We start from the raw sequence: 27528 nt of genomic DNA, 5'->3' as shown, positions 1-27528 counted from the left end.
GGAATCAGTCATACATATGTATTTAAATATGTATTAGGCTGTATTTTAGAGGCCTATTTTGAACTCCAGGCATATAAAACTATGCAAAATCTTGTTGGTAGAAGATTTTTATAATTATCCCTAAGGCACCTCTGGGTAATGTCACATCTGTAAATGAAAATTTAGAAACTGGTGACTCCTGGAGCAATTTGGGCATATATTAAGAATATTTTGAGAATCTGGCTGGCACATGATAGGCATAATATAGAAAATGAAAAACTTGCTCACATGGGGAGCAATTAGTTTTTCTGTCAGGCTGTAAAACACAAATGTTATTTAAGTCACTGGTTGAGAATTGAAAATGCACATAATTTCACTGAAATAAATAAATAACTGGAATGAATAGTCTCAAGAAACTTAAAGTAAACTATTCATCAACTGAAATTAGAAGAAACCCCCATATAGAGTGCCGACATTTTATCATAAGCTTTCTAAACAGTATAGGTTATTACCTTGCCAAAGTTAACAACAACTAGTAGAGTTTGCCTGGACAGAGGCGGGCCTGTCCGGTCGGGCGCCCTAGGCAGCCCAGCCTGATAGCTCGCCCCCCATCTCCGTCTCTCCGCAGCAGGGCCCACGTGCGCTTGTGCATCAGTAGCGCTCGTGTTCGCATGCGCAACAGTAGCGATCGTGCGCGTATGTGCGTCATCAGAGCTCACGTGCACATGCGCAGTAACGCTTTCCATGCAAGCATACACAGAAGCAGCATTCAGGGGCGCAGGTCTAGTGACAGGTCTGGTCTAGGAGTAGGCAGAAGAGGTAGCTGCCCAGCGCCCCCCAATCGGAGCTGCCTCTTCTACCTTCCCCTAGTTCTGGCCCTTGTTTGCCAAGGTTGTTTGATTAAGTATTTGCTTTAGCATTCAAATTATTACTGCCTATTTTTGTTTTATTATTATACTGTCAAATATCAAATGCTGTATATTGCAGATGCAATTTAACATCTAAAGTAATGTCATTTGTTTTTTTTCATTGTAGTTCTATTCTCAATAGATGACATTTTTAAAGCAAAAAGTTTTTTAAAATAAAACAAATTACTCTGCTGTGCTTAAAGTAGTATTATGCCTTACTCTAAAAAAAAAAGATTTAAGATCAATCTTATTTGAAGTAAAAATATGAGTGGAAAGTCTGTACCACAACCCACAACTAGAAATCGCTAAAAGGTTTAAGTTACGGATTTCTAGAACAGTTCAGCTACTGCCCATATTTACAAAATAATTTAAAATGTTTGTTAACTAGCAGACTGTTGACTAGTCAAATCAAATCTTATATAATCTTATATAAGCAGTGAAGGTATATTGAAATATATTAGTACTCATTTCTGGGAAAATGTATTATTTAATGCAAATTTTACTAAAAGAAAATGTTTATTAACTAGACAAATAATTTAACATATGAACCCTTGCTTTGTACAGGCATAACTCATCATAACTATAATATGTGGGCTATCACAAAAGTTTCATCAAATGTGGTGACCTAAGTGACCCAATCTCTGGGACTGTTCTGTCAGGAAAACACCAAGAGAATAGTAACATGCATCAGACAAAAATAACATATATTAAATGCTGATGTTTTGGTACCATACCCCTGAAAACTCCAGACCACAACACTGAAAATGATTCATACCCCTGTTATAATGGTTGTTCTCACTGTACAGGTATGTACAGTTATCTGGAAACCTATTATCTTTCATAAAGTACATTTGAAACAAAAAAATTTAATTTTTAAAAATGATTACCCATTTTGCTGTAATAAAAGCATAGTATCATATACTTGATGGTAACTAAATTGCATGAATCCATATTGATGGGGGGAAATGCTATTGGATTTATTTAGGGGCAAATTTACTTATGGTCGAATATCGAGGGTTAATTAACCCTCGATATTCGACTGCCGAATGGAAATCCTTCAACTTCGAATATCGAAGTCGAAGGATTTACTGCAATTCGTTCAAAAAATCGTTCGAATCGTTCGATTCTAAGGATTTTAATCCATCGATCGAACGATTTTTCTTCGACCAAAAAAAGATTGCTAAGCCTATGGGGACCTAACATTGACTTCGGTAGGTTTTAGGTGGCGAACTAGGGGGTCGAAGTTTTTTTTAAAGAGACAGTACTTCGACTATCGAATGGTCGAATAGTCGAACGATTTTTAGTTCGAATCGTTCGATTCCAAGTCGAAGGTCGAAGTAGCCAATTCGATGGTCAAAGTAGCCAAAAAAAACATTTGAAATTCGAAGTTTTTTTTTATTCTATTCCTTCACTCGAACTAAGTAAATTGGCCCCCTAATGTTTAAATCATTTTTACCATTTTTTAAGCTGTGGTGATCCAAATATCCCTTTACCAGAAAGCCCCAGGTCCTGAAAATTCAGCATAAAAGATCCTATATACATACACAATGACATACATCTTCTGTTTTGTCTTTTATCATTAATATTATTCTCAATAACATTTTACAAAAAATATTCACAAATGCTGACTAATTTTCTTGGCTGTAGGTTATAAAATATTTTAAATGGTCCCAATTATCTACCTAATTTCAAATTTCATGAACCAGATTATCATGAGTAATTAACAGATATAGATTTTTTTTAGTATATTTGGTTTTTGTAACTCCACGTGGATTTTATATATGACATATCACCATTATAAATTGACAGATGAAAGTTAATGCAAGATCCAGGCAATAATTTGTGCATTAACCTTTACCAGCCTTTAGTGAATCAAGCCCAATGCTCTTCCTATATGTTCACCCAAGCCGCTTGGTGTGTTTGAATATTAATCATTGTCAGACAATGCAGTTCTGCTGAGAAAAGCTTTTACTGGCAGTTTAACGTTACAGATTAAGAAGCCACTTGATCGTATTTACTTCAACACCATTATGTTTCAACTGTTGCCTCACCCTTTAGATTGTAATCTCTTGTGAGTAGGGCTCTCTAATAGTGCAGGTTTCTATTTATTATGCACTGTTGTGCTGTTTTTTATAGTAAAGAAAATGTTTCTGCTATGCTTAATGTTTTCTTCATTTAACTACTCAGTCAGTACTGGAAGTCATTTGGATTAAAGGGATCCTGTCATTATAAAACATGTTTTTTTCAGTTAATAGTGCTACTCCAGCAGAATTCTGCACTGAAATCCATTTCTCAAAAGAGCAAACAGATTTTTTTATATTCAATTTTGTAATCTGACATGGGGCTAGACATTTTGTCAATTTCCCAGCTGCCCCTAGTCATGTGACTTGTGCCTGCACTTTAGGAGAGAAATGCTTTCTGGCAGGCTGATGTTTTTCCTTCTCAATGTAACTGCATGTGTCTCAGTGAGACATGGGTTTTTACTATTGAGTGTTGTTCTTAGATCTACCAGGCAGCTGTTATCTTGTGTTAGGGAGCTGCTATCTGGTTACCTTCCATTTGTTCTTTTGTTTGGCTGCTGGGGGAGGGGAAAGGGAGGGGCGCTATATCACACCAATTTGCAGTACAGCAGTAAAGAGTGATTGAAGTTTATCAGAGCACAAGTCACATGACTTGGGGCAGCTGGGAAATTGACAATATGTCTAGCCCCATGTCAGATTTCAAAATTGAATATAAAAAAATCTGTTTGCTCTTTTGAGAAATGGGTTTCAGTGCAGAATTCTGCTGAAGCAGCACTATTAACTGATTCATTTTGATAAAAACATTTTTTCCCATGACAGTATCCCTTTAACACAACCATTTCTATTCTCAATTTCAGTCATGTAACAATACATTACATAGTATTTCAGATTGAATACATTTAAGGTGGCCATAGACGAGTTGATTATACTGTACAAAAACATTTTTGTATGATAATCAGTGTGTATGGCTGGAGATCAGCCAACTGATTTTGTCAGAAGACTTGGATATCGGTCAGCTTATCAATCTGGCAGGCTGGTCACAGGAAAGTTTGTAATTGTTACATCTATGACCACCTTTACACATAGGGGCATATTTATCAAGGGTCAAATTTCGAATTGAAAAAAGTTCTAAATTCGAATTCAAAAAGACCAACCAAAAGGTTTTTTTGATTGAATAGGTCCCTATTCGGCTGAATTCTAATCGTATGAATCGGAGGAATAGCGCATTCAATCAAATTCGATTCGAAGTTCTTCCCAGAAAAAACTGTCTCTTTAAAAATTTAATTTTTAAAGAGACAGTACATGATAAATTTCAATATTCAAATTTTTTAATTTTTTTTTCAAATTGAATTTGGACTATTTCCTAGTCGAAGTACATAAAAAATAGCTCAAAATTAGTTTTTTTTCATTCAAAAATTTACCTTTGATAAATCTGCCCCATAAATATGGTTAATTAATTTTAATGTGGGATAAAAAGCACCAATATATTATCCATTGTGGTCTGATTTATTGTTAGTTGTACCTGTGTTTGTAAGCTAATATTTTAGTAAGCTTGTTACTTAGGGACAGATTTATTATGGTTCGAGTTGTGTTTTCCAGGAAAAAAATTGAGTTTTAGCATTTTTTAGTCAAAATTGATTTGTCGGGTAAAAATTTTTTTTTTCAAGATTTATCATACCCTGACCCTGGAAATAGCTCAAATCTGAAAATACACCATCTAAAACCTGTCAAAGGTCATGTAGGAATCAATGGCAGAGGTCCCTTGGACCATTTGAAATGGTAATAGCCTTCATGATGTTCAAGTTTTTTTGGTGGGTTTCACTTGAAACTCTATCAATTCAAATGATTCAAGTTTTTCCAATTAAAATTTTTTGGTTTCGTAAATGGAACTCGCTGATTTTTGCATCAAGTTTTTTCTTAAATAAAAAAAAAAAAACAATTGAGTTTAAAAAAGCTCAAATAGCTCTAAAATTCGGGTTCTGATAAATAACCCCCTTAGTGTAGTAGTAGTTACACTTACCAGGCCACCAGCGATAATGTGAAAAATCAAAGACATATTTTTGAGAAACTGGCCACATGGGAGTCTTTTTGTTTTTTACTGAGAAAGCAGTTGTAGCAGAAGGAATAGGAGGTCTTCTAAAAATGTAGAGCATTTGTGTAGTAGTAAAAATAACATGTAAGTTCACCTTTCCTTTTGTTTAAATGCAATTTGGTGATTTTTAATGCTGGTATGCGAATTCTTACACAAAGTGAAACGCTGCAGATTTGCTCATCACTACAGTCAACAAGAATTGAAAATAAGAAAAAAACTAAATATTGGTAGCTTCAAAGCAGAAAAAAGGTGTTGCAAATTTTCCTGTGGTTTCGCAAATTTTTCAGCGAAGTAAAATGAGACAGATTCTTTCAGCACTAGTGGAATGTTGTGTGGAAAGATTTTGGAGAAAATCAAGGATGTTTTCTACATGGACTAACGACTAAGTGGAGGGCAAAAACTTTGCTTCAAAAAAGCAAGACCTGTGCGTCCAGTCAGCCAGTGGAACAGGCTGTTCTGGCTAATAAACAAAATCTGTATGTTATGTTGTACTTTTGTAACTACAAATAAGCCAGATTCAATTTTGAGAGAAAAAGTTATCTCATGGTTTATCATGTGAAGTTATGGATGAGATTCAATTCAAAGAGAAAAACTTAGTTCCAGTTTTATCCCACAGAGTTTTCATGTGATAAACCTTGTGATAAACCTTTTCTCACTGAACTGAATCTGGCCCAATGTGTAAGAGTGTTAAAAAAAACTAGAATTATATTAAGGCTGATACAATATTGAGAAGAAAGGTCCTGGACCCTTCTATGGTTGGTTTCAGATGGGGTACCAATCTACTTGATCTGTTAGTTAAAAGCGAGCCAGTAAAATGTTACCAAACAGTGGAGCTCATTTATCAACACTGGAAAAATGTGCCCGTTGGCAGTAATCCAGGAATACATAGGGATCCACCACGCTTCACCCTTTAATAATGATTCAATCATGCAAGTTAGGGTGGAGGCCAGATGAAGGCTACAACAGGGCTGTACTTATCACAAGCCCTATGGCTGGTAGAATAAACAGGGCTAGTATGAACTCACCAGCCCTGCACTCTGTGCACTTTTGCTCTCACACTACTGTATGGGGCCATAGAAAATGACACCTATAGTCTTTTCATGTATAGGGTTATCACTATTTGCAGTGTATATACTTTTTGAAGAAACACACTTTCAATATATACTTATTATACACTCCAATAAAGCATAGATAAAGGTTAACTGTAGAGCTACCAAAATAGGGAGTGCTTATTAATTGCTTCAGATACCTCAGTTAATTAAAATTTTTAAATTTTGCTTTAATTTCTAAAAATATGTTGAATTCTTTTGAGATAAATATCCAGAAATAATTAGTGTTGTCTTCTCTTAGAAATTAAGCTTAAAAATCTATCTGAGATATCCTGAAAATAATTAGGGATAGACAGGGCTCATTAACAGCAGTTGAAACAGTGGTAAAAATATTATGCCAATTATTGTGGAATAAAAATGTTAATGCCAAATTGCAACTCTTCTCCATGTGTAACTTGAATTTAATCCTTTTTACCGTTGCTTTAAAAGATCTATTTTTTACAAGTAAAAAATACAGGTTTAACATTCACTTTAAAAATACTCTTATACTTTATAAGACAGATTTTCCGAAGGCATAATTATTATCAGAATTTCTAACGCACGCAGCACAACACTAAATTAGGACATAGTACCTGCCAGTTGTTTTTCTTCTGTGCTGACTTTTTGATTGCTGTGTCCTTGTCACAAAGGTCAATTGAATTCAATCACATCCGAATATTTTTAGGCAAAGCATGTTGCACATGTGCAGACTGCATGCTCATTTGTCACATTATTGCTTGCTGTCACTTTTGAAGGTAGGTGTCTGGTTGAAGAATGTGTAGTAGCTTGAGGGTCATGGCATTTGCATAAAGCACTCAGAAATGCTCTTTCTGTGGAAGTTAAGCATGTTACTTCTTCACTTGCTGGATACAAACTGTACATAGAGTTCAGCTGTCAACTCAAGAATATTGTTCTCACATTTGCACTTCACTCTGAAATATGTTGGAAAAGACACAAAATATCACTAATTAGAAAAGGGAATATATATATATATATATACATATATATAGGATCATAAATTCTTCTAATTTTCTTTAACACAAGAAAGCATGATATACAGTATTTTAATGATATTAGTACCTCTACTGTAACATAACAAAAACAGCATTGAATAGTTTTCAGCCCTAAATATTTCAGGAACTAGATAATGTCATTCTGTCATTTCTACTATTTTTTTTTATTTTTCTTTTAAATGCTTTAATTGTGTATGCTTGTTACATTATCTGCATATATTGAGTTATGATTTACCACCTTCTAATATACCAAAAAAATATTTATATATATAACGAGATAAAACATAATTATAAATTAACACTGAAATGGAAACTGGCAATCTTAAAGGGCAACTCTGGCTTCCAAACCAAAATTTGATAAAGAGGCCCACATAACATAGAACCCCCTAATACATCCATCACAGTTACCTGCCTCTTCAAAAAGTATGAACAAATGCCATTTTCTATGCTGAAATCCAGCTGTTTAACAGTTCTTCTCTTTCTGCAGCAATTGAAATCCTGGCAGGGAAGGAGGGACTGAAACACTGATGTTACAAATTGTAACACCTTCTCCACAGCTTACAGACAGCATGCAGCATACTTTCCTGATTGAAATCATGTGTGTAGGGAATTGTGGGGTTTGGAGGATGCAGACTGAGGACAGATGGTTGTAGATACAAAGTAACAGTAGTCAGACAGATCAGCAGGAAAGCAGGGGGCTAGGCTTAGGGAACTGCCAGGAACCATTAAAAATCATGAAAAGTCTGCATATTTTTTAAATTAGGTATTGCAATTATGTTTCCTTTTCAAAAAGCTTAAGTTATATTTTTGTGGAGTCCCCCTTTAAGGTAACCTGTCATTATCATCAAAATGGACTGTGATTAGGCAATTCCTGACTGCATATTGGAGAAATATTAAACAGATACAAAGGAAATTTAGGTGCAAAATCTGAACTCTCAGCAGTTTAAAAATGTCTCTTTTTTGTTTACCTACTTTTCCATAAATATTCAGAATTTATATGATATACTATATTAGGATTCCTAATAAGAACCTGGACAGTTCAATACAATTGTTGATGTATGTAGGCATTACTCTTCACTTCTATGTTCCACTCCAAAAAACAGGTGCCTGAATATTTGTCTTATAATTCCAGGTTGTTATGTGGAATAATTTGTTTTCCACGGTCATATGAAATTTCATACAGATCAATACTGAGTCTGTAGGACTGTATCATGCAGTATTAATGTTGTTGATAGTTGCATTTCAAGATGACTGATTCAATTTTCTTAAAATAAAAAGACAGATCTTAAGCAAACACAAAAGCTTAGTGAGAAATAATTGAAAGTGGCAGATAAATGTGTGGTTGGTATTTTTTTTATCTTCTTTCCTCAACATATTTTTTCAACCCCCTTCTTGTTTACTGGGTGAAGCAAAGATAAGTTGCAATAAAATTAAAACCTTTTTTTAATCATGTAGTTTTATATATCTTTAAACTTTTCTTGGCCAAGGATTGTGTTATACTGTCTTTAGCCCGAAATAAGATTTTGTGCAAAAGTGAAAATATTTATGGAAAAAATCCAATGTTTTCGAACACCAACTGCATTCTTTCTATAATTGTATAATTCTATAAAGAAAAACCCAGCCCTCTCATATGTGTTCCACCATGATTTATTTTATAAGATGCTTCATCCAACATTTCTGTCCCCCTTGGGACCTTTATCAGGGAGAAAACTAGGGAGAATAACAACAGACCAATACAGAACTTGCAGCACCCTTACACTAAGGGCCCACTTTATAAATGCTCAAGCCTTCATTCTCAACATTTGGGTCAAAAAACCACACAAGAGTTAATAAACTCTTGCAATTTTGGATCCGAATGCTTGGGCATGAAGACTCCAGCATTCTTAAATCGAGCCCCTTAGTGTAACTGGTGACAATGTTTTGTTTGCATTTGTGGGAAAAAGATCTGTTAAAATGTAAGAATAGATCCAAGATGTAGTCTAACTATGGATGCCAAGTAAATGCAGAATTTAAAGGAATAGTTCAGTGTGAAAATAAAATAGATAGGCTGTGTAAAATAAAAAATGTTTCTAATATAGTTAGTTAGCCAAAAATGTAATGTATAAAGGCTGCAGTGAACAGATGTCTAATAAAACAGCCAGAATCCAACTTCCTGCTTTTCAGCTCTATAACTCTGAGTTAGTCAGCGACTTGAAGGGGGGCCACATGGTACATTTCTGTTCAGTGAGTTTGCAATTGATCCTCAGCATTCAGCTCAGATTCAAAAGCAACAGATATGACCCATGTGGCCCCACGTCAAGTCTCTGATTGGTTTCTGCCTGGTAACCAGGGTAACCAGTCAGTGTAAACCAAGAGAGCTGAAAAGCAGGAAGTAGTGCTCTGACTGACATGTTGTACATCAAATCACTCCAGCCTTTATACATTACATTTTTGGCTAACTAACTATATTCAAAACATTTTTTATTTTGCACAGCCTATCTATTTACCCAGTTTTTATTTTTACACTGAACAATTCCTTTAAGAAATGAGAAGAGAGTGATCAGCTGTGCCAAATGCAGATGATAGGACAATTATATTGAAGAAGGGCAAAATAATGATCACTTGTAACTCTGCACAAGGCAGTCTCAGCAGAATTTGAGGGCAAAAAGGCAGATTCAGAAATTAAGTATATGGAATACAAACAAACCAAATCTCTGAATAAAACATGACTCTTCAGGGCCTATGGCATCGAGACATCAAGAGAGTTCTATATACCAGAACCATGTTCAGTCCTATCATTAGTGTATCAGAGTTTAGTAAATCGCAAAACACTTTCTGAAATATAAAGCAGGCTTGCTAGTGTACTCTTCTAAAAGGGATCTTTATAAGCAGAGTTATTGTTCTTGGTATCTATATTAGCACAATTTGAAGCATGTTACTGCTGCCCAGTAGGCAAAATATGGATTTAAATAGTTTTAGATTTTGGAAATTGTACCATCATTATTCATATACAATATATGACCAACTTAAGTGGTCCCATTTTTGGTCACGAATGTGTATAGAAAACGGATCTGCACACACACTGGTTAATGCAGTCGGGGAGTATCCCCTTTTATTCAGCCCCCAAACATTCAACGTTTTGGGGGGGAACACGTTGCTAAGGGACCCAGCCGGGTCAACGGAAGAAACGCACCACCAGTTGCAGGACTGGTGAACTACAGGTGTGAGGTAGGAGAAATTACATTGTAATCCCATTTTTGGTCAACCATTTTTAAAAACGATTGTCCTCAGTCCTGACAGTCGGACACATCTGGGTTTGGCTGATGCCGGAAAAATGGCACCTGCCAAGTGGTTGAGGAGGAATAATGGTATGTTGTTGTCTTTCATGATTTAGGTAAGCTATCCTAGCTCTTTAATGATATGGCATACAATAACATTATAGACAATTCTGTACTGTCTACTTTGTGGCAACAGATTGACAGTCCAGTTGTCAAGTTTCAGCACAACAACACCCCTTATGCACAGATCAAGGTTGATAAAGAAATGGCTTGCTGTGGTGGAAGTTGAAGAACTTAACTTTCCTGTCTTCATTGCAACAGAATGCATTATATTAAAATGGGACATTCATTGTGTGCTAGGCCTGATCACCAAAATGAGTGCCAACTAACTAATGTCCATGTGAATAAAAGGCATTATCTATGGTTAAAAGCAAGTACACCAAAGAACACCAAAAAAAGAAATTAAAAACTGAACAAAAATTACTTTACTTTTTACTACTTTTACTAAAACAGTTTTAAAGGCAAAAATAAAATTTACTAAACAAAAATAAAGAAAACTGCGTGCGTGCGCGCAGAGGATCCAAACAGACAGGAGGACTGCAGATAAGTGCAGGAGGGGACTTCTAAATTCAAATTGTGTAGCTCAGGAGTGAGTGGGACCTGCACTTGGTTGTCCCAGGAACTATTCCGACCACCCTCAACTTTCATTGAAAAGGTACTTAACTTACATCAACATCTTAATCAATATATTGATCCATTTAATATGCAATTAAATAATCACCTTAAATATAACCCCATCAATTGTGCCGTTAGATACAAGTTATGACCTCATAGTGATTTAAGTATAGTACCATTTTATTGAAGACTATATAATATTTTGTCAAAATTACTGTAGCACTTCAAGGTGCTGAGCTTTTTCAATGCACTGACAGTCTCTCTAAAACAAATGTTAAAACTGGCAGCTGACTGTGCCAATTTTATATTTTTGAAATATTCAGTTATTGTCAGACCAGATCATTGTCGAGTTTACCTGAGCTAAAACTTTATGAACCATACTAAGTCGACATACATTTAGGTTCAACATTTATCTTAATGTATACATTAGGTGGCAATTTTCATAATTAAATATTATTTATCTCCTGTATTATTATGTTTTTAAAAAGCGAGGAGGATAGGTTTAGGGTAGAAGGGTAATAACAGCATATGATGTTAAAGGAATGAGTTATATATAAGCGTTCAAGCAGTTAGAAACCACACAAAGCATATATTTTCTATATATTTTATGCCTTCAGATGTTACATTTATAGATAAGATGAAGACCTCTTCCAATACGGGTGTAGTAAATGTAACTGAGCACCTTAAAAAAAGCATTATTTATCTTAACCTGCATGTTGTGAGATGTGCTTTAATGATAAGCGTGTATCTACAATGACTGCCATAAAGCAAGGCATGAATGATGTTTTTGCAAGAAAGGGAGTTGATTACCAGGAAATATTTTTCCCTACTGAAGCAAAAATAGGTAACTACTGTATCATTCATGCCTTGCTTTATGGCAGTTATTGCAGACACACTCATCAATAAATCCCGTCTCACAACATACAGCTTAAGATAAATACTGCATATATATATATATATATATATATATATATATATATATATATATATATATATATATATATATATATATATATATATATATAGCAGCCTTGAGTCACATTAGGCTCAATTTCAGCAATGAGCATATGATTTAGTGTCTAAAGGCAGAAAACGCGTAAAGCTATTAAAATTACTTTGTGGCCTAAAATAAAGTTCTCAGTTGTTTTACAAGCCGTTCTGTGGGATCTGTGATTGCCTGCCATTTCTCCTTTAGTTGGCAATGTCAACAATGACTCTCACTTGGGGTCAGGGGGAGGGAGTTTTTCCGCACAAGTGAAATAGTGATTGTAGGGAGAAGGAAGCAATTTTTCCTTCAGCAAGACCTATTCAGGGAGGATGTTGATTAGATTTGGATTTCCTTCTCCTTTAATGTTATTTATAGGGCATTCACACTTACTTAGGTGGTTAGATAATTTTGTCATAGTGAGCTCATTATAGTATGGGCCTGTTCAGGGGTGCTTCGCCAATGAGGCGAGTTGAGGCTGTCGCCTCAGGCGGCAGCGCCCCACTAGGTACCAGGGGCAGCAAAAATGCTGCTTCTGGTACTTTAAGAGCGAAATTCCGGGGGATGGGGGGCAGCAGCAACTGCTGCTGCCTCAGGCAGCGGAGGGGCCAGGATCGCCCCTGGGCCTGTTATGCAGAATGCTTGGCACCTGGGGTATCCAGATAAGGGATCTTTCCATACCTCCTAAAAATCATTTAAACATTAATTATATGTAGTAATTCAACAGAGCAATTCGGCTCACCTGCACTCCCTTTATCTCAGACAGGCTGCAGAAGATTCAGTGTGCCTGTATTCATGCACAGTTTCTCAAACTGCGATTATCCAAAATGAGAAAAAATGTAGGGAACACTACCTCATGAAGTAAAAACCACTATTTATTATTACATTAAAAAACACAGGTGGCTTCTGTGGAATGGATGCCTAATGTGTTTCTGGAACACGCTTTAAACAGTCTATGATTAAGTGGTTTTTACTTTATGAGGTAGTGTGCCCTACATTTTTTTATCTCCTTTTAAACATTAATATACCCAACCTATTATTTTGCCTCCAATTATATCCTATTTGGGATCAAGTACAAACTACTGTTTTATTTTTTAAAAAAGGAAAATTATTTTTTAAAAATTTTAATCATTTGATTAAATTGAAGTATATTGGAGATGGTTTTCCCTGTAATTCAGAGCTATCTGGGAAATGGGTTTTCAGATATTGGATCCCATACCTGTACTGTCACTTATGTATATTAATTACAAAGATTAATAATGGTGATGACACCAAGTTCTAAATTGGTCATTTATGACTGCAAATGCAGTGAGAAAGTGAAATGTATAGAATTTCTAGTGTGCTGCACCCATTGACAGTGGATACTGAGGGAACCCTGGAATTACCACCTGGTCCATAGGTGGCAGTAGCATCAGGGTTACCTTGCTGCAGTAGAGGCAACCATGCCCAATTTGGAATGTGAAGTGCAAATAATGCATTTTGAAGTAAATTTATTCAATGAGGTATTATGTGCAGCTGACTGCAGGGAAAATACATGCATGAATGCAAATGAGCTTGCAGTAAAAAAATGACTGCTAAATTCTTACCACCAACATCAGAAAGAGTAACAGCATTTCCACCAATTTACCACAATTGCAAGCAATCAGAAATACAGAATATATTTAGGTGAGTAACAGGAGTTAATAACAAAATCTTTATCCAATTTAACATTGCCATAAAATTGGTGGGATTCAAAATGCCCAAATCCCACCATTCAAAATTGTATTCGAAATAAATAATGGGCTAAAAAAAATGGGCTAACATACATTTCATTATTAAAGATTAAGAGTTTGGAATATTTTCATCAAGTATTCAGCCATGATTTTTGGGTAGATTAGCAGGTGATGGATAATGGAATGGAATATAAATACTGTGTGTAGGTTAAATGTGAATAAGTAGAAATCCAAGTAACCAGTTCTGGACCAAGGAGGCTTTATCAGAGTCTAAGATGTTGAATGTTGCCACAATCATGCTTGATAAAAACTATATATAATCAAATTGTGACTCTTATTATATGTATCAGTTTTTAGTCATCCTGCAGTGTGCTTTTAGTGTTGTGAATAGTGAGTCATGATTGCTTGTTTTGTAGAATAAGAGCAAGATTATATGAAAAATTGGCATGCTTTTAAAAAAAATTCTTGCAGGAGGGCTGCACGGATTGTATCTAACTGCATTGCAATCTTGCAATTATAAGTTGTATATACACAGACCATCCAGGCCTTGCATTTGACCAGTCAGTCAGCAAAAATAATGGATGGCTATTGTTCAAGTGGCCAACACTTGTGTGACCAAATTTCTATTCTTCTCTTCATTCAGGCTGACTTCCCAAATGATCAGCAGAAAGTGAATAGGAGTTGTCGCTCCTCTACAATTCACATTTTCTGCCTACTAACATAAATTTTCGTGTCAGATGAACCATCTTTGATGCACCAGGATGGCCATATTATCTATCTGAAGGAAACCTTGGAACCATACCAGAACTACTACAACATACTATAATAGACTGATTTGAGTCCCACACCCAACATACATCCCTTTCTTAATAAAGCTCTATATACTTGACTATGCCACTGGCATAGAAACTGTACAGCAAGGTTTGATTACAAATGCCGAATCACAAACTTTAGAATTAATTAAACAGATTGTTGTAAGACTTACTATTTAGTCTTGGGAAAAAGAATAGCTGACACTTTGCTCTTGGAGGTGCAGAACTTGAGTTTATTTCTGCTATGCAGTAAGTGATAAATCACTTTTAGAAATGTAAATATTGGGTTATTTTATCCCTCTCAGAAACCTATTATAGGATACACAACTGCATAATTATTTAACAGATGTATATCTATTTAATCTTTTTGGCATAATATCCACAGTTGAATTGCTTTCATACATTTTTTTTTTACATAATTCAGTTCATAGCTCAGTATTTATTCTAACTGGGTATGTGAAGCATAAAGCCTGTTACATTTCTGATTTTCCTTTGGTCACGGTAAAGTGCTTTCATACAATATGATTTTAAACTGCTCACTGCATCATCACACAGTTTAAAACTTCTGCACAAATTCTCAAAGTATTGTCATATTTACATTATAAAACAGACAATGTACTGTATCTTATTATAAAAGGGAAACACAAAATGAAAAATGTAATGTTAACTTATAAACCAACTATTTATTAAACAATAAAAACTAAAAACACAAGAAAGCATTTATATAAAATGTAGCATATTTAAGATTGAGGTGCCAAAACAGTGAACAAATTCAAGAACAAAAAAGTCCAAATACTCTACTTTGTGAAACTAGATATCCCAATAAATTTCAAGCAAGTGCAATATGATGCCAGAAAGCAACACAAAAGTGACATGTTCCTATTTTTAGGACTATATCATCCATGAGCTTAGAAAAGAGACAAAATGCTCTCAGTATGTCATATATTTTCTAAAAACCCTCTTCCTCCGTGTACTTATCGGGATTCTATCTATTTTTTATTAGTATGCCATAATGCAATAATCATTTTCATTGTTCCTATTTCATATACAGCATTGAATGAGATTATCAGTAACACAGTTTTGTTATACAATTTATACTATATTTATTATGTGGAGCTGGCATGGTACAAAGCATTTTACAGTTTTGTTACTCTAATACCACAGCTAAACATAGAAGTATTGGAAAACATCTAGAAACTTTTGTAACTGTTACTAGTCAGATTTTAACCTACTGTCGAGAAATAATATTTTGAGGGTCATAATTTAGTATAATAATAAATGCCAAAGGTTTTTTTTCAGGGTGAAGATACTGGTGTGACACAGAATTCTCACTGCATAATATATTTTCCTGTGTTGACCTTTGGTCTTCATTTATGGATTCTGAACCAATGCTGCCTGTACTGACCTTTTGCCTTTTTACCAATTTCCTCACAGCATTCTTCTCAGCAAGCCTCCACTGTCACTGTTATATGGAAGCTCACCAGCAAAGTGCCATTAACCTTTGAGGGGCCCCACTTCTTTTACAACCCCCCCCCCCCTTCTCTGTCCACATACAATTCTCTTTATGACCTATAGGCTACCTATTACCTACCCTGAATGTTCAGTCTGGGGTACTAAACCCAAATGCCTTGTAGGGTTCAAATACTGCCCTTGCTACTCTACCAGCTACACAGTTACCTCTGAGGTGTCCCTAGTACACTGGTCTCCTGCCTTTCCTGGTCCTAGATTAGTGCAGCTCTCCTCATGGTCCTACTCAGTTGCTTGCTTTGCCAAAGCATCTTCATAGGGCAAGAGAAAGTGACCAGCTCAGACACTCCCTTTTATATAATTCTTACAGGTCAACCAAAAGGTTTTGTGCCACCTGCTGGCTGACTAACATATTGCCTAACTATTTACACTAAAAGAGACTCTCCGGCTATGGCACTGATAGTACCTGACCATTGGATAGGAGTCCCAAGATTTCTGCTATGAACCCTCACACACTTTCCTAGTCTTCAATGCACACACACCCAAGGGTTCCAAAAACATTAGATCTTCTCATCTTCACTCACCTTGATCAGATCAGAGAAATTAATTGATTTCAATATAATACCATTAAAACATTGTATGGGTCTTCTACAGTGCAGAATGCACTGTGCAAAGTAGAAAAAAAGCCCCAATCTGCCTTATTTTTTAACCTCGGAACACTTGATTCTACATTCTTTAATTTGGGGCAGCAGCAGCACTCCATTTTAGAGTACAAAGACCTGCATTGCCATTAAACAGTGCTGTATTTAAGGGTGGTAGGGGGGAAGCAGGTAGGCATCCCATTTCCCACTCCCTACTTGTCTCTTAATTCGCACCGAATTCAAACATGCACTCAAAGACTGTAAAGACAAGATTTAGCTGTGCTTCCTTATGCTGCTTTCTGCACCGAGCACTGGATTTCTGATCCAGCATAATACAAATTTCATTGCTGGTCCAAAAGAACCAAAATAAAGATTTTTATATGTAGGATATATGAGCTAGATACAACTGTATGCCATTGGAAATTTTGTTTACTAGGCAATATTAGTACTGAGGACAATTACATTTTGATTAACTAAAAAAAACTCTTAAATGTTAATGGGAAAAATTATGTTCTTTAAATAAATACAAAGTGTAATAAAAAGTTCTTCTTTATATGAATGTATCTTGGCAAACATGAAGATGTATAATTTGTAACAGACATTCAGTCTAATACTGCCATCTAATGGAGTTTGAATCTAGCACGTTCAGAGTAAATTTGTACAAGTGCTAGATCACCAAAAGTAATCTTACTTAGAGATTAATGGTGTTTACTTACTTTTTGCCCCTTATTCCCACAATCATTTGTCTTGGTTGATTTTATAGTTGCTAGACAATGGCCATTCTTTGGTTTAATGTAATACCTAATTCTCCTTATTGTAAAAAAGTCTTCATTTTGAGAAAGTGAGAACGGCAAATTCCCATTTTTCATTTTTACAGTCAAGATTTACTGTTTTGCATTTTCAGATTGTTGTAAAACAAGTTTTGCAGAATATTTGTATTATTTAATATACTGTACTAGTCTGGTTTATACTCTCAGAACTCTTACTATTAATGGTTTCTTGAATTACTATACAGAATTTAAAGCTATAAAGCTATTATTTAACAGTGTTCTTAAAATTCTTAAGTGTGTGTAACTAAGATTGTATTTCTAAATAGTGATAACCAATTAAAATCTACATATAAACATAAAACTGGATAGAAAGCATGGAACCTAAAGAAAGGAATTTAGCAATGTTGTTTGTTTGACATTATTATTATTATTATTACTACTAATAATGATAAATAGTAACTGCGATAAAGCTCGTATTTAATAACAAATACACCGTGGCCAGTTAAAGGGGAAAACCCCTCTGATTTCCATGGTGGCCAGTGTATAGATTCTTTGAAATGGTTAAGGACTCCAAGGGGCAGATTTATCAAGGGTCGAATTGAAAATTCAAAGTAAAAAAATTAAAATTTCGAGATATTTTTGTGCGCTTCGACTAGGGGATAGTCCGAATTCGAAAAAAATTAGAATATCAAAATGTATCATGTACTGTCTCTTTAAAACTTCAACTTCAACCATTCGCCATCTAAAACCTGCCGAATTGCTGTTTTAGTCTATGGGGGACCTCCTAGAACCTACTTGGAGTCAATTGGTGGATTTTGAAAAATGATTTTTTTTAAATACTTTGAATCAAATTTGATCTTACTTCAAACGATTGAATACAGCCTATTCACCCGCAAAAAATTTTTTTGATTTTTTTAATAGATTTCGGTTGGTCTTTTTTTATTCGAATTTCAATGTTATGGGAGTTCAAAAAAACTCTGATTACTTCGAAATTCGACCCTTGATAAATCTGCCCCCAAGGTGAAAAATGGGTTGAATGACACTGACAGCCTAAGGATGGGTTGGAAGATGGTTCCTGCAAGCCAGGTGCAGAATATCATGGATTCCTCTCAATCCGAGGAATTGGGTATATGGGAAAGGGTATTGTTCCCTTTAAAAGAGTTTCTATCTAACTGCAAAAATAGCTTTCTCATAGTGGGTTGGAATTGTATAAATAGGAATTCATGGCTAGTTGATTTAGTGGCATCAAATTCAATTAAATGATTTGGAACCTTTTGAAATTCCACTGCTTGAACATTTGAACTGGTTGCATTGTTTCACATTTCCGTTAATATGTTTAAGTAGAATTCCTGTGGAGAAAATTATATTGCATCCATAGGCTACGCAGGATGATGAACATGCTCTGTAATGCACTTGTCTTCATGTTTCATAAATATATGATTATTTTGTATTTAATTGATGATAAAATACAAATTACATTTGTAAAAAAAATACTTATTTCCCAAGCCTATTATTAACATGTATTTATACAGCGCCAACATATTTCATTATTATTAGTGTTAGGCCTGGTCTGTTTTTCTACTTCACTGGCTGCCATAGGCGGAACCTCCTGAATTGTAGCACCTTCTTTTTTCTTTTTAGCTGAGAAACAAAATCCTCTTACAAACGTACCAACTTCTGAATCCTACAGCTATTTCAGATCATTCATAACAGTATGATGTAGGCTGATATTAAGGTAACAGGTAAATAAGAAGGCACATTCGCTTACCAAAGTGCAGTAAGCAAAGTGCAATTTCAAGTTTTTCCCACAAAGCACTGTTTTTTCCTTAGAATGCCGACGTCAATTTTAGATTCTTTAGCTGCAATTGCGGCAGAATTTGCAGTGCAATTGACATCTGTGTAGGGGGAGGTGGTTCCAGGGTTCCTGTGAGAATACCTGGTGGTCTAGCAGTGATAAGCGTCAATAAGCACAGCAGTATCTGGATCAGAACGGAAAGAGGAAGGACAGAGCAGCAGCAGACTGTTAAACTTGCAGATTAGTGATGTGCTGCATGGCCCGATACCCACGGGTGGGGCTGGTTCAGGCCAACCTTGCACCCCTATTTGCAGGTTGAGCTCCTCTTCCTGTCCACCACCTTGCACTGCCGGCTTCCGACTTCCGGCTTCCTTTTTTATAGACTCGCCCAGCCTCTTTTGTGACATCATCGGCAGGGCAGGCGTGGGTCTGTAAAAGGAACCTGGAAGTCTGGCGTGGGCAGGCGTGGGTCTGTGTCGGGGTTAGGGTTGGGTCTTACTAAAAAGTTATATGATTATAACTTTTTTTGTTAAATGAAAATAAATTATAATATGTTGTAAAGACTGAAAGCCTGTGAAAGGGCTTCATGAACTGTGTAACTTTTTCTGAACGAAGCATGGGAGATGAATTACTGGAACATAATACTCTAAATAACAGTACTTATATTTAAAAATAAATAAGAAAATATACTTTAACATGAGAAAAACACTATAATCTCCTCTTTCATAAAACAGTATAAAGAAGATGAACAAGTTCTCCTGAACTAACCAGTGATTTAGGTGAAGAGCCCATGCATGTTCAATTATTTTTTCAGGTACCCAATTTGTCTGACTGGTCACATCTCAAAATGGTCGAAAAGGGTCACTGATTTTGCAAAGCATCCCAAGGCCAATTACTGCTCCTTTAGCTGACAACAACATTCTGAGTACACATTTTAAAGACAAATGAGAGTCACCTGTATTTCTTCTCCAGTTTAAACACTGCAGTACTGCACATAAATATGGCTTAATTAGACTTTTAAAGAGTAGCTGTTGACAAGCTGGATGGATACCCCTAGTAAATATAGAAACTAGGAATTAGACAAGAACTAGAAAATACCAACTATAACATTATAACCCAATTGAATCAGTTCATTGCCTAAGCTGGAAATGAACCGGCCACCCTAAGTCCTATTCTATTTAATGTAATCATGCAATCATGTAAAACGATATTGAGTTCAATCTACAGCTGACAGAATACAAGAGAGGATACTAATATATGATATTTCATGCATAATACAACATTTAAGAATTTGAGAAATGCTAAGGGTAATTACCTATTGGTAATAAGCTTTATGTGCATAGGTAAAAGGTTATATACCACTGAATCTGTATTACATGCATTTCTATAAATGTGATTTTCCTGTCCAGTTATTTTTATTCTATTATAAATATATTACAAGTATGGGACCTATTATTCAGAATACTTGGGACCTGGGGTTTTCCAGATAAGTGGTCTTTCTGTAATCTGTATCTCAATACTGAAAAAAATTTAAACATTAAACTCAGAAGGACTGTTTTGCCTCCAATAAGGATTAACTATATCTTGGTATGAATCAAATACATGGTACTGTTTTTATTACAGAAAAAAAAGTAATTTTAAAAAATTACAATTATTTGCTTGAAATGGATTCTCTGGGAGATGACCTTCCCGTACTTCAGAGCTTTATGGATAACAGGTTTCCAGGCAATGGGTCCTATATAGGGATGCACCGAATCCAGGATTCGGTTCGGGATTCGGCCAGGATTCGGCCTTTTTCAGCAGGATTCGGATTCGGCCGAATCCTTGTGCCTGGCCGAACCGAATCCGAATTTGCATATGCAAATTAGGGGTGGCGAGGGAAATCGCGTGACTTTTTGTCACAAAACAAGGAAGTAAAAAAAATTTCCCCCTTCCCACCCCTAATTTGCATATGCAAATTAGGGTTCGGATTCGGTTCGGTATTCGGCCGAATCCTTTGCGAAGGATTCGGGGGTTCGGCCGAATCCAAAATAGTGGATTCGGTGCATCCCTAGTCCTATACCAGCATGCTGGTTCTTTTTCTGTCTTATGTAAGAGACATTTACTTGACAAATAATAAAACAATGCAGTCGCTGGCCACACAAATAGGATAGGATTTTCAAGAGCATTAACATTGACAATTATATGTTATATCAAATAGTTAAAAGGGGCCATAAAAACAAAATATAATTTGTTTGCCCTTCCACACTTCCTTACTTTTTCCTTCAATTGATCTCTCCACTCTGTTTTGGATCACAAAGACCTGAAGCCACCCCATGAATACCATACTACCTGTGTTCCGCAACTCTGTATTCATGTGGAGCAGGAGGGGGAAGGCATGCTGGCAGACTTCCTGCCACCTCCTACCATTACCTTGTGTGTCATTCAGAAGTTAAGGAGTGGCAGTAGACACAGCCCTGTACTTGCATACTGAGTCTTTAGACTGGTGCATGACCACTAAGGGCATACACTTGCACCCTTTAGTTGTCTTGCTTCCTTCTTAAAATAATACACAGTCCAATTAAGGGGATAAAGGTATAGGCACTGGCCTAGCCACATGCCAGCAGTAATTCCATCAAGAAAAAAAAATAACGCCAATGCCTTTGTTTAGCAAACAAAGGTATTGGTCTTCTTTTTTTCTTGTTGTGCCTCCCTTCTTAAAAACCATTCTGCCCTAAAGAGGGAACCTCCTTTATCTAAATCTCATGGGATGACATCACATTACAAAGTAAAATAAGTCCTAATCAGCTCCCAAGATGCGGCCCACTGATGTACAACTTGCAGAGAAATATAACTAAGTGGTGGAGGGCAACTGTGCTGTGACGAGTGTTTAATACATGCAAAACATATTTTGGACACTATTCTTTATTAAGAGGCATATTTATTATGTAGTATAAAAAATGGCAGAATAATTTGCCACACATTGCCGGACATCGCCTTGTAAAAAACTATATAAAAATTGCATAATTTTTCATGAGCTCTTTCTTTGAGTAATGTCTGCCAGAACTTGCTTACAAAGGCTTGAAGCAGTGTAAAATAATGGAGGAAAATCTGCTGTTTGCATGGCAGAAAATAAAACACAGCTTAGTAAATTCGCCATTTATCTTACACAGTTTTACACCATTTTTTCGACAAATTAAGCCCCTAAGTGTTAGTTGCAAAATCAACAAGAAAGTCCTTTAAAGCTGCAGTTTAAAAAAAAAAACTTTTTATAGTTTTAACTGTGAAATTATTGTTCTAAAGTATCTGTCTACAACATAAAAAGGGAGAAAACTTTCTCCAACTTTATGCCAGAAAACAATATACTGTAGCTCTGTGATTATTGAATTGTGTCCTCAATGACTGCATCAATTTGTGATAACAATGTATTTGCCTATAAAGTCTGTATTGTATTTAACTGCATCCATTTAAATTTTAACCTGTTGTTATAACTCAAGTTCTAATTTAGCAAAATCAGTCTCTTGTTTAAGTGATGCAATCTACCTAATTTGTTTTGTAACTCATCATTAGCAGCACCCAGAGTAGTAACTTCACTTTCAATTAGTAATGTCATTAACGTGATGGAACAGTAAAGCAAGGTCTCTTCCCAGCTTTTAATAAAGTCTTCAGAAGAAATATGACTTTGTTGTGCTGCTTTCATTTTTATATTCAGTCCCTTGACACCAATCTATTTTTACATAGCATGCCATTTTATACTAAAATTAATCTAGTTATTTAGAGGCTTATTGATATTCTGATATGATGACTGATTTATGTTTCCCATTTAGTGTCAGCAACTTGTTTACCTAACTTTGTTAGAATCAATTCCTCTTACAGAACTTAATCCCAGGGTTGATGAGATGTGATGTGCTACAATGTTCCTGCTATAACTTGTCCCACCCAGTCAATGATTCCCAAATTATTTAAAAAGAGAGTTCATCTTTAATCATGTATCTTCAATACTGTAGTGCTTCACCAAATTATTTCACTAAACTTTCTCACAGGTAAAAGAGACAGGCCCCCTGAACTACAAGAGATGCTCAGTAGAGTGGACTTTGGAGAGTGAGACACAGAGATGAAACTGCTTTAGTAGGGGTGGCAACTAAATAAATGGCATGATCAACATTTTGGCATCTGGACAACTTGACTTCTCTGTTATTCTGCAGATCTCACACCCTAATCTTCATCAATTTTTCACACAAACTCACACACATAAGGCTAAATTAAGGGAAGAAAGAGGCAGGCTGTGGGCAGATCAGTGGCAGATAGTTATGTGGGAATATGTGCCGAAAAATTTGTGAAACGCTTTGGGTCAATGGGTGTCAAAATAATTTTGACGTGCATCAATTTTGACACGAGCCGCAATTTTTATACTCAAGACTATTTTGTCCAAATGCATTAAAGTCTATGGGCGTCCGAATGATTTTGACGAGCGACAATTTTTATGAGCGCAACTATTTTGACGGAAAAAAACGTGGAAATTTGCCACAAATCCGGGACTGCCAGATTAATTGGCCCATCGCTAGTGGCAGATATAGAACTTCATTAAAATAGTAGCTGCTTGAAGAAATCTTATTGGAAAGCTTTCCTTAGTAAGGGCCCATGTATATAAAAGAACATATTCTTTTGTTAACATGTTTTGGAAACAGTGCTACGCAAATGTTATCATAGGTCTTTAGTACAAACAATGGCAATAACAATATTGTAGGTACAGTGCTAAAATATGGCAATGGCATTGCTGCCACAAGATAACAATGCACCCTGCTCACACAGAAAGCCAAATCTGAAAGTACTTGATTCTTCACATGTATACTGTCTGTGTGTGATATAAGGTACATTTAACAGCTTCAGAGAAACAGCCCATGCCTTTTTATTCTGTTGGTAATTCACATGAATGGAAACCATGTCTGCAGTTTGTCTGTAGTTTTCAGCCTGAATATGCACATTGAGCAGTTGCCATTTGTGTCAATGACAGGAAGAATGGAGGAGTATCAATCATTTCTCTATCCACTGAAATAAGTGAGCATTGTGCCATTACCCATAGTCAAGTGAGACAGTTCACAGGCTGTGCTGTATCAACTGATAATTAAATAGAAAGAGGTTAATAGATATATTGAACATGCTAGGGACCATAGAAGCCCAGGGTGTTCCTGACCTATGTTAAAACAATCAAGGAAGTACTTGCACTCATTCATATTAATAGAACGAGGCTGGTGCATGTTATTCATACTGTATGTATTAATTTAGTTCAGATTCCATGCAAGATAGTTACGAACAACTTTGATGCATGAAGGGATCTTTACCCACTAATAATTCAAAATCAGTTTATAGGAAGACATAGAATTCCCTGGTATACTGTTATGTATCTGATATAAACAAATTGTATGCTTCAGATACTTATGGAGGTCTTATATGGAAATGATTTTCCTGTGAATACATTTGCCCTTTTTTTTTTTTTAGCAACAGTGACTTTCTTTTGCATTCATTTTACAGACAGCATAAATACATTTTTTGTCAGTCAAAATGCTCTCCTTTAGTTCTGAATTTTCATTTTACAGAACACTTACTTTGCCTATATGAAATCCACAGCCATTAGTTCACACACTGTACGAGTATTGTTTCAAAATATGTTTTATACTGTGCCATTAAATATGTAGTATGTGAGATAAACTGGTAAATACAAAGAAAGAAACAGAAATAAACCTTTCATGCTTATTCCCTATTGTGATCTTATCTTTTACATTTCATCTCACCTGCTTAAGGGCATATTTATGAGAAGACGAAGTCAGTTTCCTGAAAAATCCTCCACCAAAAAAACTACAAAGACCCAACAAAGCAAATTGTTTTTTGAAATATTTCCAAGAGAATTTTGAGAACTGTTTCTCAGCAAATTGGTAAATAATTTATCACCAAAATATCTACTGCTTCTGCTTACATTGTCCTCCTCATTGCTATTCAGCCCTGTTCACAATCGGGAGGAATTGGCACCCGGCAATGCAATTGAATAAGGCAAACAATTGGCATACCAGGGCATTTAGAAGAAAGGAAGATTTCCTGCATTTATTGTAAGTTACAATATTTCGGGGGATGTCTCTTACCTGAAAAAGTTTGTAGAGTACTTTTTATAAAGTCCACAGAATGCTGAGGTGACTGTATATTATCCTTTATATTCTGTGGTGTTTCCATGGAATAGAATTGTAATGCAGCTATTACCTTTTAACAGTCTTCTCTGTATACAACTTCTCTGTATACAACATTTAAATCCCTCTTTTGGGCTGTGTAAATCTTTTACACTCTAAATCCCCTTATTCACGTTAATATTTGTGTGCACAAATACTGAGCCCTCCTTTCCCCCAACAGAAATTTAACTTCAGAGGAGGAGGCTGTTGATGCCAAGTATTAATCTGCAATTTTGTAATTCCTGCTGCAAGTCCTTGGGAAAATTTAAACTCTGCTACAGAGCCTTTATCACTCCCTCCTCTTCCTGTCAGAAATGACTGCCCACTTCCTGGGATGGAGCATCTATGGCTCCTACATCTTCATATAGAATAGAGAAATTTAATCCCAGCATTGGCTGTGTCTCTATGACTGAAGTGGGGGACCGGGGAGTACTGAGGTGATGCAGTGAGTGAGTTGCTGATAAAGGGGCAGAACAAGGTGACAACAAAAGAGGTGCAGCTTTGTGTGCTTGTCTCTTTAAGCTATAAGCATTGCATTCTGATTAGTGATGGGCGAATTTGGGGTATTTCGTTTTGCAGAAAAATTTGCGAATTTCACGCGAAATGGCAAAATTTTTTCGAAATGCCGCCGTTTGTTGGACACTGGCACAAATCCGCTGGTGAAAATGTGCCTGCGTGCTTTTTTTTTACGGCGGCGAATTTTCATGGCAGTTTCGCAAATTTATTCGCCTGTGGCAAATCGCAGGAATTCGCCGCAAATTTCCACATGGTGAATACATTTGCCCATCACTAATTCTGATATTATAATGAGCAGTTTATAAGGATATAATTTAAAGTTTGGACCAGAGGAAATGGCCAAAATGCAGATAAATGTAACTTTATAATACACAAGCACTATGAATATCCTAAAAATGATATCATTGTAAACTGTGCTTAGTGGTGTAATTAGTTATAATCAGTGCTTGGTGACTTGTAAAAAAGCACTCAGCCTTTGGTTTTGTGTATTTATATAGCCTTGGAACACCTAATTCCCTTATAGTTTACAATGGGGGTACATTATTCCCTATATAAATTATTTAGGGGAAACGTTGTCAAACATAATTATGGTTTAATTTGATTGTTAGCTCTAGGGACAAAAATGTAAGTAGTTAGAACAAAATTCAATGAATCGTTCCACCTTCAAGGTAGTCAGGGGACTTCACAACTGATATCCTCTCAGTGATGGACCAAATACAAAAGTATCTCTTTAAAGACTCGGAAAGGAAAAGGCACATGTCCCAGATCCACTTTATCCTGTAAGGGGCATGCAGCAAATCATTTATTCTCAAGCTTATGCAATGATATCTTTTAGAAGTGTCATGTCCTGCGCGGACTCACATGATGATTGACCAACTGATATGTGATCTGATTAGATCTGATATAAACTGAAAATCCTGTCATCTGATTTATCCTTAGCAATTGGTTTGGATGGGTATCAATCAACAGCAAATGTGATTTAAAAATTTGGTCAAAATGATAACAGATCAGTTCAGTTCTTGAATGAACAGTTTTGTTTTCCTCTAGTTATTTTATGGAGCCAATGAATCTGCTTTGTAACAAATGATGCTTAATAATAAAATCCAATGACATAACATTAAAATTAAGATGAACAATAAGGTTGATTCAAGTAAAATACGTAATCTAAAATGTTAATGATTTTTTGATCTGGGTATAAAATTGTATAACAAAATGTGAAGGGCAGAATTCTCTGTCCGGACTTTTCTGATTTGCTGTATTGCTAAATCTGCAGTTTGATGCACCTTGCAAATAAATCTATCTTCTGAGTTTGAGCATTATCCGTGTGTCCAGATGTGGTGAATACCTGAGAGATAAACTCTTCAGGGTTTATTATGTAATTTTGGTGAGTTTTTGTAGATACAAGGTTATGCCAATCAAGGATTATACAATGTCATTCAGTGAGACACATCTTGCACTGCCTATAGGATTTCTAGACTGTGGTTTCCTGCAATTTTACTGCTGGGCTAAAATAGTAAAGAGTATGGCATTGACATAGCAGTACTGGTGTGCAAATGTTTCTGGGTTGGGTTGTATCATTGGAAAAATGCATTGCCTGGTG

Source organism: Xenopus laevis, chromosome 2L (genome assembly GCF_017654675.1).
Source record: "Xenopus laevis strain J_2021 chromosome 2L, Xenopus_laevis_v10.1, whole genome shotgun sequence".
NCBI lineage: Eukaryota > Metazoa > Chordata > Amphibia > Anura > Pipidae > Xenopus > Xenopus laevis.
The sequence above is the reverse complement of the archived record's forward strand: the minus strand, read 5'-3'. Positions refer to the sequence as shown.